This window comes from Podarcis erhardii, assembly GCF_964252035.2.
Source record: "Podarcis erhardii genome assembly, chromosome: 11".
In the NCBI taxonomy this organism is placed as follows: domain Eukaryota; kingdom Metazoa; phylum Chordata; class Lepidosauria; order Squamata; family Lacertidae; genus Podarcis; species Podarcis erhardii.
Genome location: NC_138501.1, coordinates 32,769,173 through 32,786,351, shown reverse-complemented (window position 1 = coordinate 32,786,351; position 17,179 = coordinate 32,769,173). Strand labels below are relative to the sequence as shown.

Below are 17,179 nucleotides of genomic sequence, written 5' to 3'. Positions count from 1 at the left end.
TCAGTACCAGCCAAGCATGGCCGGTGGTCAAGGGTTATGCAAGTTAGAACAGAAAGATGGAAGGTACCACAAGGGTCTAATCCAACCCCCTGAATGGTTCCCAATCCCTGCTTTAAAAAATGGAAATAAGCAACATGGGTTTAGCCTATAAGTCCTAGTTTGGTAGCAATGTTTTGTCATATGCTGAAGAAGTACCTTTTTACCTGGCCTTAGACATGTGTGAGATGTATTTTTAGGACCCACTTCCTTCTTTTAATTGCAGGTTGTTCAGTCTGATTTTGATAGGGTATTTTTCTATTGTTATAAACCACCCTGGAACCTTATGGAGAAAGGTGAATAAGAAATTTTAATAATAATAATAATAATACAAAAATAATGAAGTGGGAGAATTCTTTATTCCAGACTAGTAAACTTTTGCTGACAAGCGTGCGGAGTTCAGTTTCTGTGCCAGTAGCAAAGCATGGTATCAAAGGTAAAGGGCTGAATTTCTGCCTTATCTTTGAAGGTCCATACTTTTCCTTATTACTTTATTGCAGTTTTTGTGGTTTGAAAGATAAAAAGTGACTAGTAGGGAGTTGTACCAGCTGCATGCAAGTGTTTGTTTTTTGTTTTTTGTTTTTAATAAAAACCCCCGAATCAATTGGTTGCTCTGGGCATTACTGATATTATGCAAATGGCAACTGAATTGTGAGGACAGTTTTATCGTTAAAAGACAAATTATTTGTGGTTTCTTGTTGCTCTCATTGTATTGTTTTCATAAAAGATTTCTCCACCATGCTTCATTACACAGCATATTCAACAGTTCCCCTGCACACTGCTTATATAATACTCGACATTTTCAAAGATTCTGTTTAGAGTGGAAGAAAATGCCCTAATATACTAGGAAAATGCAGGTGAATCCTATGCATATTTTCTCTGAAGCAGGGACTGGGGAGGACTTTGATTCTGTTCACATTTGAAGGCAAACCTACATAACTTGTGCTTTCCAAAACAACATGGGTAACATAGGCAGCCTCCAGGATTCACACTTCTTCCAATTTTGCAGTGCAATTCTCTTCGCCAAAATGAAAGTCTCTGGCCCTTCTAGAAAGAAAGCTATTGTAATGGTTCTAGGGGTTGCTCGTGCGTAAATCGGTGCCACGCTTGGCTGGGTTACCTGGGTGAACCTTTTCTGTCCGGACAGCCACCCATCTGTGGCTGCCTCAATCGCTGGCAGAATCCGTCAGTGGGTGTTTCTTGAACTTCTTCCAGCAAAGAAGTTCTTTGACGCCTAGTCTCCGCCTACTCTCCCTGCGCGAAAGTCTTCTGCGCAGGGAGGGTGTGGGCAGCGGAGGACCTGTGCTCTCCCCGCTGGTCTCCGGCGAGGAGTCATGGAGCCCCCTCGCCGATTCCCCCATCTGCCCCCCTTCTCCACTGGTGCTACGCTGATATCCTTCCCCACCAGATGGGCTGCCTCTCTCCCTCCTAGGACGCTCTCCGGCATCCCTCTGGAGCCCTCCCTCCTCCTCTGGCTCCGATGGCAGTTCCCTGACAGCTATGAAGCATAATGTGCCGTTTCTAATCAATTTCTGTTAAATGAGCCAGCCTGGCTGCTCCCACCTGTTTTAACCAATGAGTGAAGTCAGAGCTGTGATTGATAAGTGAGTTGTTTCGATTCCAGGCAATAGGAATCCCTGAGGTCCTAACAGGGTTGGATTTATAATGGTGCAGATGGAATACTTGCACCAGGGCCCATGCCAGCAGAGACCCCAAACTCTTCAGCTTTCATTTGAAAAAGTAAGTCTCTGGGCCTTCTAGATACAAGGTTATGAAGCATTGTGTGCAGGAAGCTTTCTTAAGATGTAGTTTGCCAACCCAATGCAAGCAGAAGAATGAGTTTGATGCTTTTTCTGCCTCTGCAGCACTTGCTGAAGTTGGTTGAGTGACCTGCCAGCGGCAGCTCCCTCATCAGAAGTGTTGTATGGTGTCGTTTGAATTTTCCCTCATCTGTAGAGACACTCTGTTAATCCCACTGGTTCAGAATAAAAAGACTACACAGAGTATTGTAACTGTGTGGCTTGGTAGCTTTCTTCCCTAGGTAGCCTCCAGGTGAGAGGAGACCCGTAGAAGTGCTGTAATACCACACTGTATGAGTTAAAATATTCCCTTTTCAGTTTTCAAATTCTGTTAAATGTTAGCATCAAACGGCTTGGGTTGTTGGTCTTTAGAGAGAGTGACATGCAGTTTTATCGTTGATTGTCAAAAAGATTGTGTGATAGTTCTAGGGGTTGCTCGTGCGTAAGCCGGTGCAAACACCTGGCTGTATTGCCTGAGTGAACCTTTTCTGTCCGGACAGCCACTCACCTGTGGCTGTCTCAATCGCTGGCAGAATCCGTCAGTGGGCGTTTCTTAAACTTCTTCCAGCAAAGAAGTTCTTTGACGCCTAGTCTCCTCCTACTCTCTCTGCGTGAAAGCCTTCTGCGCAAGGAGGGCATAGGCAGCGGAGGACCTCTACTCTCCCCGCTGGTCCCCAGCAAGGAGTCATGGGACCGCCTCGCCGCCTCCCCCATCTGCCCCCCTTCTCCACTGGTGCTACGCTGATTCTCCTCCCCAGAAGATGGGCTGCCTCTCCCAATCCCGGGACGCTCTCTGGAATCCCTCTGGATTTTGCTCTCTCCCTCCGGCACTGATGGCAGTTCCCTGACAGATTGTGTTGCTTGCCTCAAACTTTACAGATAAGGCAAGCTGTGCACCAAAATAAACCTTAAAAGATTTTTAAATAGAAAAATGATATCTAGAAAATGACGGATATACAAATGATACAGTAATCTTGTTAATCTGACATTTACTAAATCAATCGGTATTTATGAAATAGCTCCCATCCTTCTACTATTGCCACTGTATTAATGTCTGGCAGTTATCATGACAGTTATTGCCAGTTCTTCCTCATATTTCATTGCAATATATTTTCCCTCAAACATTTGCTGCCCACATACACGTGTTTCCTGTCTGCAGATTGTATCTGTGCCAAATGAGCACTCTTGTGATTTACATTTGAAGGCGATTTTTCCATTTTAAAATTAGTCGAATCAAAAATAGAAAACATTGTTTTGCCGCTTTTTCATTCGTCAGGTGAGATGGTACCATCAGTACAGGTATTTTGCTGGGATCTTTTTTGACGCTTAATCAATGCCACTAATACATTAGTGATGCCCAGGCATGGTCAATGCAGTCGATTCTAATGTTACTCCCCAAACCAGCAGCCCAACAGATTGGGAAGAGGACAACAGAACTGATAACCAGACTGTAGCTTAATTTTCTTTTTGGGAAAAGAGCACTTCCGGGTCAGCGCCATCGCCGAATGGTGGACTCCCTCCGAGCTCCGGAGGGAGCCTGCTGGGTAGGGGTTGGGTCCTGCCGCGCCGGCGACGCGGGGACCCTCAAAAACCATGGGCGGAGATGCCCATGGACTTGGTGACTCGGCGGGCACCGTTTGCGCCCCCCCGACCCGCGAAGGAGCCTTTTTAAAGGCTACGGAGTGGGTGACGGGGGGTGTGGTGCTATGAGTCCACTGCTTCCCCTGCCTAGCGAAGCCGCATACCATTCGGCGGAGAGCAACGACTTCTTCTTTGGAAATTTTGGATTTGGATTACAAAGAACAACCCGTGAGTAAATTTATCGGACTTAAAAGGAAAATTTGATTTATGAATTTGGAGCGAGTGGGGGAGGTGCAAAAAGGAAGTCCGCCCCCCCCCCCCCCGTTGTAGATGTCTTAACGCAAGGATTTGACAACTAAGATCGAGAGATGAACTTGCTTAATTGGGGGAAAAAATTAACTTCATGAAGGGAAATTACAAGAATTGTGCTGGAGGAGAAGATTGGTTTGTGGGAACTAAAATGCAACCCCCCAGGAACCGGGAACGATCCGCTATGAGAGACTGGTGAAGAGACACAGAAACTTTGACAGCTGTCAAAGTAGCTGTCAAAGCAGGGAAATAAAAGAGAACTTTGTTACGATGGCTTTACTTGTTAGATTTGTTACAATTTGGACATAAATTATTGGAAATAAAGGCAACAAGTTATTTGACTTTTGGGTCTGATCTGGAAAGAAATTAAGTTACTATATTCCCTCTAGAGGGAGGTCGGGACATTGCAACAGTGGCAGCAAGTGGAAAAATACTATGAAATGGAGCAGGATTCGTTATCTCTTGGGAAAGCTGCAAGAATGAAGTTTTATTTTGTCTACAGAGGTCTCTACACTAAAGGAGACAATGGATTTATCTATTGAAGAAAGGAAGGGACTTGACGTAAGTTTATGTTCCTGAATAAATAAAGCCTCTGTGAAGAACAAGAAGTTTCTGAATTAGAAGATTTTTGCAGCAGAACAGGAAAAAGAAACCTGAGGACTAAACTCGAAGTTGGAACATTTGGGACATCCAGACTTTAAAAGGATCAAGAAATAGAATTTGAGCTATACTCTTAAACATAGAGGTCTGGATGGAAGAAGAATGAAACTTTTTGAGAGTTTCTCTGAGATTGGACTTTCTAAAATTAAAAGCTATCAAACGACGGCAAAGTGGAACTGAGACATGGACGTGGGTTCTCCAGCCTGGCAGTAGTCAGATGGATGAACTTTGGGGATCGGGACCGGGGGGGGGGGAGATCTGGAACCCAAAGGCTGTAAAATTACATATTCTTTCTTTCTGTTCTTTTTTTTTCCTTGTTTTATGAAAATAGGGGAATTCGTGGAAGGGAATTGGGGTCGATCTTAGGGAAATATAAAAAATACAAGGAGAAATGGTTAAATAAGATAAATTAATTTTGAATAAATGGGTTATTTATAATTATAATAAGGCTTTAAAATTTGGGGTAAGAATTTGTGGAATTATTTTAATGGAAGTGGAATACAAGAGGGGGAGGGGGGGAGTCCTGGAAAGATGTCAATGAAATTAAGTGTAAACTGTATCTCTCTTTTTTTTCTATCTTTCCTTTCTCATTCTGGAAACTTTAATAAATATTATTTAAAAAAGAAAGAAAGAAAGCCAGTGAACAAAATGGCAGCCAGCCAGATGATTAAGGTGGTTGTCATCATTTTTAAAACAGATGATGCTACAGGGCACAAATTTGCATAAAGTTTTCAAGTTGCATTGCTTTATATGTGTAGACGCACATTTATAAATAATTACTAAGATTTAAATAGAAACACAATGTATATTTACTATAGTGCAGAAGGCTGTGACCTGGTGAATTGTGTGCCCACTCAGTTTGCTGTCTAGGTGCAACTGTTGATAGGCCATTTGAAGGCCCCTATGCTAACCTTCGTGTCATTCTTCTCTTGAAGATGGACTTGAACCAGTTGGACTTGAATCAGGAAACCCTTCAGAGAGAGGACACCTTCAAATAGAGGACTATCTTCTGTAACACAGGACACATGGCCACAGCGCAGATGTCAGCTAGCTCTGGGTCATTGAGAAGATTAGTGTCACGGTTTTTCCAAGGCATACATGCCATTCACAAATCCAGGCACATGAGCTGTGATAAGTAGAACTACATAAGAGTCTTAGAAAATGCCCTGGAGGTCATTAACTGGCAGAGGTGGATTTAAGGTTCTGCTGCAGTGGGCGCTGAGCAGAATAAAAGGCAAGAGCCATGGGAGCATGCGCCAAATTTTGACCTTGCACAGGGTGCCACTGAAATCTGAAGGACCAAAACCCACCACTGTAACCAGGAGGGTTGTGGAGCAACAGCATATGTAACTAACTGACCTGAAGAGGGGAAGCCTTCCTTCCTAATGTGGAATGCCTGGGAATAGACTTTAGCATGCATTCTAACAGACGGTAGCCCTTGTAGGTTATTACAACCCATGGAGTGGTAGGAAGACCAGATATCAACCTCAGAGAATTCCTACGTTGTACATTTTTGTTTATCTGTAGTTGCTAGCAAAGGGGAACATCAACCTTTCCATTCAGTGTGGATAATTTTCAGGACACTCACAAAAATAACTTTTAGCAGGCAGCCATCTGGACCTTCCCTTTGACCTTTAGCTATGGAATCAGTTCTGACTTTGGTCTGTAGCAGAACCATTACTATTACTGGATACTATTGGGGGATGAGCCATATTTTACACATACCCTAATCATGTGGCAAGGGACGCGGGTGGCGCTGTGGGTAAAACCTCAGCGCCTAGGGCTTGCCAATTGCATGGTCGGCGGTTCGAATCCCTGCAGCGGGGTGAGCTCCCATCTTTCGGTCCCAGCTCCTGCCCACCTAGCAGTTCGAAAGCACCCTTAAGTGCAAGTAGATAAATAGGTACCGCTTTCTAGCGGGAAGGTAAACGGCGTTTCCGTGTGCTGCGCTGGTGTCGGCTCGCCAGAGCAGCTTCATCACACTAGCCACATGACCCGGAAGTGTCTCTGGACAGCGCTGGCCCCCGGCCTCTTAAGTAAGATGGGCGCACAACCCTAGAGTCGGACACGACTGGCCCGTACAGGCAGGGGTACCTTTACCTTTACTTTAATCATGTGGCACAGAGCAAAATGGCAATTCAATATCGAAATGGCACAGGAAATTTCCCTGAGAAAAAATAGAATAGTTGACCATGTTCATGCACCATCTGTCACATGGTGCTGTGATCTAAACCACTGAGCCTCTTGGGCTTGCTGATCGGAAGGTCGGCGGTTCAAATCTCCACAATGGGGTGAGCTCCCGTTGCTCTGTCCCAGCTCCTGCCAACCTAGCAGTTCAAAAGCACGCCAGTGCAAGTAGATAAATAGGTACCGCTGCGACAGTAAGGTAAACGGAATTTCCATGCGCTCTGACACTCGTCACGGTCCTCCATGTGCCAGTAGTGGTTTAGTCATGCTGGCCACATGAACTGGAGAGCTGTCTGTGAACAAACACCGGCTCCCTTGACCTGGAAGAGAGATGAGCACTGCAACCCCATAGTCGCCTTTGACTGGACTTTACTGTCCAGGGGTCCTTTACCTTACCTTTTACCTAGTGAAAACTAGCCCTATTAAATTGGTATCAGTACAGGGTGATTCTGTGACCAACTTTAGTCCTCTGATCTGCCCCATAATAGAAGAAATAAACACAGCATAAAGGGCACTGTGACTTCTAAAGGAGTTCTGATAGTATAAATTTTATGGTTCCTTTAATGGATTATCTGTAGATGCTTATAAAAGTGCTGCTTATGTCACAGATATTCTCCAAATGGAGACAATTGTCTCCATGACTGGGAAGCACATAGTACAATAATTATCTATGGGATAATATGGTTCATGTTTTACTGTGACTTTGTTAGCGGTGAAAGCCTTACTCATATTTTAGAAACAGTAGGATCTGTGTTGTCATACTTTTACAAGGCTGAGAAATAAACACAGATGTCACAATTACAGATAATGTTGCACATTTTACTATGTGCTTGCAAATAAAGTTTCAGATATCTAATTATCAGTGTGGAAAATGCTAAGGAATGGTGAAGTTCAGAGACACTGAGCTTCTGAGTCCCAGGTCAACATCGCAAACATTTCCTGAGAACCCTGCTTTGTTATTTTCTTCATTACGAATACCTTACTGCAGAGCTTTCGAAACTTTTCATGTTTGTGGCACACCTTTTAGACATGCATCATTTCACGACACATTACCGGGTAATTCAGCTTTACTAGAAAGCCAGAAGTTAAACAAATCCCTTTCCAGCCCCAAGAGGAGCATGAGGAGTGTTCATGCGACACCCCCACACACCAGAGCTGACACACTAATGTGTTGTGACACACAGTTCGGAAAGCTCTGCCCTACTGACTATATTTTTACTGAAAAGGAAGGTCCACCATGACATCATTGTAACATGGCCAGTTACATCAACAAATGTGGAAGTTACTTAATGGCATTCCCAAGGAAGCTGTAAATACTAGTCAATTTTTCTTAAAACCAGAAAATGAATGGTTATTCTTTTACTCTTTCCAAAATGTACTTGAATTCTTGAATTCTAAAGGGGGGGAAAGGTCCCAATTGAACAGCATCATCCTGTTCATGTCTACTCAGAAGTATATCCCATTGAGTGCAGTAAGGACTGTGGTCTCCTTCTCGCTATTAGTAATTAGAAATAGTATTTCTTCTGACACAATTAGAAGCTGATTCCTTCACATTTGTCCACACACCTCAAACTCTTCCACACGTCTTTATATTCTTGATTATTACAAACGTTTGTTCCCCGACCTTTATGACAGTGGTGTAGCTGTCTTCAGTCTCTACAAAATTCAGTGCTAAATCCATCTTCTTTGGTGGCCCCCAAGATAGTTATTAGAACTCACTCTTTTGAACATTTCTATTGATTCCCAGTTTCCTTTCACAAAGGCATTAAAAATTCTCAGCCTTGGTTTTAGAACTTTAATCCTGTCTGCCTGAGTATTTCACTCAGCCCTCTGTTACAGTACTATATTCTGATAAGTTATCTGAATGCCCCGGTTTTATACTATGGCCCGAGTTAATATCTGGCTACCCTGAACACCTCCCATCTACTCCAACTTATTTTTAACTGTCCTTATCTTTGCAAGCCTAAACAGCTCATAGTGCAGTTGGATGTTTTTGACAAGTCCAAGCATGTATCTCTCATTTTGAATCTGTTAGTGGGCTAGCTCTCTAACTGCACTGTCACACATTTTAGATTTTGCAGGACAGACCTTTTCAATGAGGTCTGCTGCACTGACAGCTTTCAGGAAGCAACTGCACAACCATGACACATCATTGTCCCATTGCACCATCACATAAGGGAAACCCAAACACAGCTTACGTAGCTGACATATGAACATGTCATAATAAAAAATGCCCTTTTATTCAGGAGACATCTAATTATTTCAAGACATGATACGCATTTTGCAGATTTGTAGCACAGAAGAAACATATTATCTATACATATATTTATTTCATTTTGCATTGGGTTTTTGTTTGAACTCTCCTTATGCTATCCTTTAAACTAAGGATGGGGAGGTGTTTTGAGCCAGTTTGCCAACCACGACAAGTGTAATTGAATCTACAGCTCTGACATAAGCAATTTATCCAGTTCTTTCAAAGGGTACCTGATCCAAATGGAAAGTTATTTCTTTGAATTTTGTATATTCCTCCTGCAATTTCACCGACACTCCAACTTCTTTTCAGTACACATGGGGTGGAATCTACAACCCACTCAATTGGTGTGTGTGTGTCTTGTTGTTTTGTTTTAAGAAAAACTTCCAGAAGAGGAGGAGATTCTGGTGCTTGGAATGGAGGAGGGAAAAAAGTGGAAAGGAGGCCTAGGAATGTTTGCTCTACAGCAACTTTTGGAGAAAGAGTTTCCACTCAGAAAAATGTTTTAATGGTGTTACCTCTTGTTTTGGAACATTGCATTACAAAGAACTCTGCTATTTACATAGTTTTCCGAGCCACAGGACATTCTGAAATCAGAATTTTCTGATTTGAGCTTGTGTGGTTTTATTTAGTCATCGAGCCATTGAAGTCCACAAAACATTTTTTTAAAAACCCTAGGACTGTCCTTATTTAATCATAGTAGGGCTCCAGTGTTTTTATCAGCTCAGGCTCTCTTAGGAACAGGGATGAGAGAACAACCTGCAGCACTGCAATCTGTGCATTTACTTCTAAATCAACTTGGCTAAGGTAGAAACAAAACGAAACAAAAAAAATCCAAAATCCAGTTGCATAATAACTTTATTGGAGCCGATAAAATGTTGCAAAAATGTGTGCAAGCTTTGAATAATAATAAAAAGTATTCCAGAACTCTTCATCAGGTGAGATGTTGCAAACAGCGGGAGTTGCGGGGTGAAGGTGCTAAACAAGCTGTTTTACTATTAGGCTGACTTTGGAAGCCTTGGGGTCAGCATTTAGATCAGGGCTGTGGGACTTGAGGCCCTCCAGATGTTGTAGGACTCCATCTCCCATCATCCTGGTTAAAGTAACTTGTTTAAAGTACTGGAAGCAGAGTGTAGGAATAAATGTGGACAGTTCTCCCAATAAAAGAAGTGAAGTCCCCCAAGGATTGACTGGAACATTTGCTTTCTAAATTGTTCATACAGGATTTGGAGTTATGAGTGAGCCGTGAGGTAAGTGCGTTTGTTGATGATAACAGAGCTGCAAGAACAAAAACAGATTGCAGGAGGCTCCAAAAGGATATCTCCAAACTGGGGGAATGAGCATTAAAATGGCAAATGTGATTCAGTGGAAGCAAGCGTTGTGTCATGCATGTTGGGCTAATAATCCTAACCACATATACAACTCAAGGACTCTGCACTGGAAGTGACTGGCCAAGGAGCAGCTTGATGAAGATATTGACCCAGTGTGCAGCCGCTGTGAAAAAGTCGAACTCCCTGTTAAGGATCATTAGGAAAGGGTTTAAAATAAAACAGCCAATATTATATTGTCACTGAACGAATCTGTGATGTGGCCATGCTTAGAATACGGTGTTCATTTCTGGTTGCCACACCAAAACAATACTGTACAGCTGGAAAAGGCTCAGAAAAGGGGAAGCAAAATGGCCAAGAGGCTGGAAAAACTTCCCTATGAGGCAGAAGTGGTTTGCTGGGTGCAGTGGAACAGCTCTACTGGTTGCCTGGCAGATGGGTTGTTGCTGCTTACAGTGAGGTGAAGGCACGGCAGTGGGGAGGTCATTGCCAGCAGGAGTGCCAAACTGGGGTTTAGACAATTTCACGACAAATAAGGCAATGGCTGGAGTACTGCAGGCACAATGGCTCTAAATACTCATTGCTGGAGAAAGTTCTGTTGCTGCTCATGTCCTGCCAGCAGGCTTCTCATAGCAGTGGCGTAGTGTGGGGGGTGCAGGGGGGGCCGGCCGCACCGGGCGCAACATCTGGGGTTAGGGCAAATCCACGGGTTAGGGGGCGCAAATCCATGGGTTAGGGGGCGCAAATTATTTGCCTTGCCCCAGGTGCTGACAACCCACGCTACGCCACTGTCTCATAGGCATGTGGTTGGCCAGCACCTTTGGCTTGGCTATGCACCTTTGGTCTGATTCAGCCTGGCTCTTTTCATGTGCTTACCACTGACCAATTCATTTCGGCACCTGAGGCAAAGCACAAAATGGCACCCCCCTGGGAAGAAGAGGTGAGTGAAGATCTACATCAGGAATAAGAAGGGGAATATATATATATCTACAATGGGAACAAGAGGGTGGGAATCAAATTAACCTTACCCAATGGTTGAAGTGAGAATCAAGGGCCATCATGTGGGGAAAGGGGTCTGCTCTGAATCATGCCCCTATCAGCTGAGAGGCCGCTGTACTGGGGACATTTGCCTGGGGGGGTGTGCCTCTGAGGAGGACGCAGATCCGACCTCCAAGGAGTACCCCACAGCCTTTGTTACTGCAGCAGCAATGATGCATTCCTTGGAAGCAGGAACTGCTGCCCTCGCAGATCCTGCCGCCTGACCACTGCCTAATGGGTGGGCTGGCCCTGCCCCTGCCCACTGTCCATGCTGGTCAAGGGGTGCCATCTTAAGTACAGTCATACCTTGGGTTACAGATGCTTCAGGTTGCATTTTTTCAGGTTATGGCAGTCGCGCATGTGCAGAAGCGCTAAATTGTGCTTTGCACATGCACAGAAGCGCTGAATCGCAACCCGTGTGTGCACAGATGCACCGCTGCAGGTTGCAGACACTGTGGGTTGCAAACATGCATCCCGCACTGATCACATTTGCAATCCGGACGTCCACAGTAAAATATTAGGGGGAGCAGCAGGTAAGCCCTGTCCTGCATAACCGGTTACAAGATGTGGCACATGCACACCATTTGCATGCCAATGCCCATCAACTTTGTTGGGGATGGCCCCCTCAAATATTTTATTGGGTGGGCCGAAGGGACCTCAGCCCCTACGAGTTGGCTCTCCTATGATGCTGGCTGAAGCTTATGGAAGCCCAACAGCACCTGGAGCCCCCTCACCCATTTACAGAGGCGTGCAAATGGCAGATAGTTGTGAAAGGCGCAGGAGCCTACCAGAGGAAAAGCTGACAGCCTTATCAAGGGGCTCGATAGACCAATGCGGGTGCAAAAAATCGTGTGATGTGGAGCCTAGAATCCGGTGTGGCCAGGCGCCCATTCTGCAGGGAAGGAACGTCTGAGCGAGAAAAAAAGGCGCCTGGCTGGTCTTCGATCCCCTTGGCGCGCGCTGGGGATTTCCACACCCCCCTAAAATTCCTCCCCCCTCCCTCCATATCGTGCACTGTCATCTCAGCGGGTCAATGGCCGGTTCTTTTCCTCCGGCCCGCCACCCGAACGGAGAGGGGCGGCCTGCAGCAAGAGGAACCTTTTCGGCCCGCGAGGAGGAACCGCCAAGCAGCCCGAGGGGAAGCGGAGGGCCACTGCGGTGGCAGCTGTGGCGTCGGCTAGAGCGCGAGCAAGCTGGAGAAGCTGCAGCCTGGCTGGGCGGGGAGGCGGCGCTTGGGTCCCCCAGGCCTGGCGCGGGTTGGCAGGGGTGAGGGAGCGGAGGCGGGGCGAGAGGCGAGCTGGGAGGGACGCCAGCCGCGCTGGGCTCGGGCTGCCTGGCTGGCTGGGGCTGAGGCGAAGGAAGCAGCGCGGCGGCGAGCGCGGGCTGCTGTGGTAGCGGCGGCGGCGGCGGCGGCGAAGCAGCAGCAGCAGGCGCAGACGGAGGCTTGGCGCGCTCGGCTTCTCTCCCTTGGCTGCAGGGCGCGCGGCTGGGGCCCGGGCGGGTGCGTGACAGCCGAAGGTGAGAGCCTTTCCTTCCCGCGTCGCCGTCCCCTCGCCGCCGCCCGCCTCCCTTCCCTGCCTCGCTGCTGCCGGCCTAGCGAGCGTGCGGAGGGGAGTCCGGCGGCGGCGGGGCCGGGACGCCGCTTGGCCGCGCGCTGCAGACATCCTGTTCGGCGGCGCGAGGCCTCCTGCCGCCTGAAGGGGGGCTTCGCTGTCTCTCTCTTGCGCGCGCGGCTCCGGCTTCTTCCCCTCCTGGTGACTGACAGGCAGGCAGGCAGGCAGGCAGGCAGGCAAGCAAGCAAAGCCTTGCAGTGCATTCATTTCCCGTCTCCCCTGCCCAGCTGGCTTGGCTGGAGGAAGTTGAACTGGAGCGGAGCGGCGTCCTTGCAGCAGCGGGACCCGATCCCCGCGCCAGCTGGAGGAAAAAATGCTTTCTCTGGGAAAGGGCGCTCAGGATTGCAGGAGGTTGCATTTATGGCAGCCCCGCTCCTCAGCCCCAGACCAGCCTAGGTGCCCTCCACTCTCAAGGTCTGGGGACTGGGAAGGGTGCGAGGAAGGGAGGAATTGCCGGGTTAAATATTTCGTATTCCCTGCCTCGCCTCCCCCTTTTTTGGGTGCTGGTGGCGGCCGACAGAGTTAAAGCTGCGCTGAACTGCATGCATCGCGGTTAGGCGAATTCTCAATCGGCTACAGGTCGTTTGAAAAAGCCGGAAGGAATAAACCCTCTCGCTGACTTTATATTTCAAAATCTGAACACGTTTCCTTTTTCTTCCTTTTTCTGCCTTTGGACTTTGCACAGCGGCTGTGCTGCGTGAGGAAGTCCACACTGCTGGCTTATGTGGAGAAGCAAATCAAAAGAGTACATGGCACTTCTTGGTCTAGACAGTGTGCAATGGCAAGAGTGGAGCACCAGGTGCTAGACTTGGTTGGTGCTAAATAAAGCTGGCTAAATATTGACACTAAAATCTCATTCTCTGGATAAGCGAGCAATCCACGGAAGTTAATCTGGAAAATTGCTTCACACCATTTTCCTGATAGGAATTTTAATCATGTATCGGAAGGCTAAACCCCCCTCCCCACCGCACTCCTGTAATATATTCATATTATAAGTACCGAATTTGCATAATGTTGTTCAACATAACTTTGCTCTTTTCTACATGTATTGTCTTTACTATTTTGAAAAACTTTAATTTCTCTTATAAATAAGTAAGCAAACTCTTACTACCCTATCCGGAATACACAGGGAGACTAACTGGTTTTAATTAGATGCAATGTGAAGCAGAGATGCAATTTGTTGAATTCATAGCCCAGATATTATATGAAGCTTCTGCTGCCAAAGCTGCATTTCAGTTAAGTGTAATGAACTGTTAAGCGAACTTCTTGTGCTATCGAGAGTGCTGCATTGTGTTTGCTTTGGGATTTACTGGTGGCATTTTAGAAAAATAGCTCTTATTAGTGTATTGTGTCTTTCCTGGAAATGGAAAGTGTCTGGTTCTGGAGGAACAAATGGCTGGTTGAAGGATTTGAGTTCAGGAAGGGGAGAGGAAAGTCTTGTGTTTTCTGCTGCCAAATTCTTGCCTCTAAGCATTGGATTAAAACGTGCCCACACTGAAAAAAGAGGGTATAAAATGCATAGAACCATTTGAATAGGCAGAGAAATTTCTTGCCATTCAGATGACAAGTGGAAAAGGAATTGCAAAAGGAATTAAGCAGGGTGTTGCATTTTCACATGATGTGTGTTGCTGGGTTATATTTTTATTAATTCATCAACAGAAAAAATCCAGTGTGTGGTACCCATAATGTAAAAAAAAAAATGAAGACATTAGGTTGTATCCAACATAATCTCTACTTAGAGTAGACCCACTGAAATTAATAAACTTGACTAACTTATTTATTAATTTCAATAAGTCTACTGTGCGTAGAACATAGTTGGATACAGACCAATTAATTGAATGTATAAGGGAAAACAAAACAAAACAAAAAACCAACACCCTAGTAAAATCTCTGTGGTGCCGACAGGAGGAGCTATTATAACTTAAGGCTATGACACTCACAGGTGCAATCCTGTGCCTGTCTACTCAGTTCTGTTGAGTTCATTGAAACTTACTTCTATTTCAGTAAGTACACAGTTGTAGTCTTAATGTGAAGCTTTTTGAGGAATGAATGCAAAGTCTAAAAATTTGTATAGTAGAACAGATGCTTTGCAAGTATAAGGTACCAGTTTGTTAAATAATTTTGGCCAGAAGAGCTGGGAATGACTTCTACAGTCAGAGTACAGTGATACCTCAGGTTACATACGCTTCAGGTTAAATACGCTTCAGGTTACAGATTCCGCTAACCCAGAAATAGTGCTTCAGGTTAAGAACTTTGCCCCAGGATGAGAACAGAAATTGTGCTTCAGCGGCGCGGCGGCAGCAGGAGACCCCATTAGCTAAAGTGGTGCATCAGGTTAAGAACAGTTTCAGGTTAAGAACGGACCTCCGGAACGAATTAAGTACTTAACCCGAGGTACCACTGTATACTGTTCTAAGGTAGAGGAACTGCTATAAAGAAAGAATCCCATTACTCCTCAGGATTAAAACCTGTAAACTACAGAAGGATAAAATCTGGACCACATAAATTTAATGGGCATTCTGCTTCTTGATCAGGCAAATCCATTTCCACTTTATTTTAAAGATCATAATAATGTTTGCATATAGTACTCGGATTGTCCTGCAATGCTGTAATCACTTATAAGGGAGTAAGCCCCATTGCACTTCATGGAACTTACTTCTGAATAGATGTGCAGAGAATTGCATTCTAACTTCTTTAAAAGCTCCTATAATTGGTACAGGACTGTTTACAATAATGGCTGGAGACAATGTTTTAATTTTGTTTAAAATGTGATTGGCTTGTGGAACACATTAATAGCACAAAGAATAAACGTAACAAGTAAATAGTTCTTTTAAAAAGTTATTGCTTAATGTGTAAGGTCATAAAGATGTCTTAGGCAGAGCGAATAGCTCTTCAGCACAACTTCAGAAGCAGAAAACTCATACTAAAATGTCTTGGTCAAGCAAACAGTTGAGTCTATCCTGAGAGATTCTTTCCTGTTCTCAAACTGACTGCAAACCAGAGACTGATCTGTACCCTATCACTTGCTGGTATAAATACTGCAGTATTTCTGTATTATGGAAGTATTGGAGCACGGCAGCCATATTGGTAAGATTCATCAGTTTGCTGTCTTGGAGAATAGGCTTAACAGCTAGAGGTTTGCTGGGCAAGACCATTGCTTGGCCCTGATTTCCAATACAGACTTGTACTGGCTGATAACAAAAAGGCAAAATGAAACTGCTGCATTTGGGGAATACAGTACATGGGTATAGAGAAGTTCAGCACTTAACAAAGCGACTTGGGGCATTTGCTTGCCATGTGATACATTGTCAACCCTGAGGTTCAAGGGGGTTGTTGCCGTATTGTATCCACAGTGCAACCCTCCCTTCTCAGATTTAACTGAAAGTTTGTTGGGCTGGGTGGAGGGGCTGTGCTATCTTTCTCTACTGGTGGGGAGGGGGGAAATAGGTCAAACTAGACATATTTTACAGTGTTTAGAGAAGAACTCTAATTGGCAGTGTGCCAAAATGGTTGTGTCAACGAGAACAAAGTGAGTAGGCCTTCTCACACACTTGTGCACTTGTGGAGCTGAAACTATTTCTTAGCGTGATAATAAATATTTCAAAGCATTTGAGATATTTGGAGAAGTGTTAATTTTCTGGCACAGGTTGTGTATATATTTAGTTGAGTGTTGGCGATGTTCCAGACTCTCAAGGTGTGTTTAAGTGGACTTGCTTGTTTGTTGCAAGAATTAGTGACGAAAACAATGTACACAGAAATCACTGTAGAACAATTTAATTAATACTTACGGTGCATTCCCCCTTGTTTCCAGTTCCAGATGTGTTCCTAGGCATAGGTGTGAAAGTTCTAGAGTTATTAGTAGACTTTCATAGCCAATGCCGAAGTGTTCAGTTCCTTAGTGGGGGCATGTTGAGGCACATAACCTTACCTCCCCACCACTATACTCCAAGAGTCTAAATCCAATGTAAGATGTTTGGCTAGCTTCCAACAGTACATAAGAGCCCTGCAGGATCAGATCAAAGGCTTATCTAGTCCAGCATTCTAGGCGAGTCTGATGCTTGGGCAATAGCACAATCCCATAGGTGCAGTGGCAATGCTGTGCAAAATTCTGCATGCTGTATCTATAGAAAGTGGTTTTCTTTTCTATTAGAGGCTGTTTACTGAGTGTAATCAGTAAATATATTTACTGATATGCATATTTTTTCTTATTAAGAGGTTTACCTGTGAGTTTTGGTGGTGGGCTTTGTTAGATGTGCATTTGTCAAGCGACTTAGAATCATAGAATCATAGAATAGAATCATAGAATCATAGAGTTGGAAGAGACCACAAGGGCCATCGAGTCCAACCCCCTGCCAAGCAGGAAACACCATCAGAGCA

General features: G+C 45.0%; 1 protein-coding gene across 1 annotated transcript in view; it reads left to right on the top strand.

Annotated features, from left to right (window-relative positions):
* Positions 1-12,563: 12,563 nt before the first annotated feature.
* Positions 12,564-17,179, top strand: part of PIK3R1 (phosphoinositide-3-kinase regulatory subunit 1) — a 63,319-nt gene continuing 58,703 nt past the window's right edge. Inside the window, exon 1 of the mRNA XM_081880749.1 lies at positions 12,564-12,707. The gene's annotated coding sequence lies outside the window, so the exon portion shown is untranslated. The remainder of the gene's footprint in view (positions 12,708-17,179) is intronic.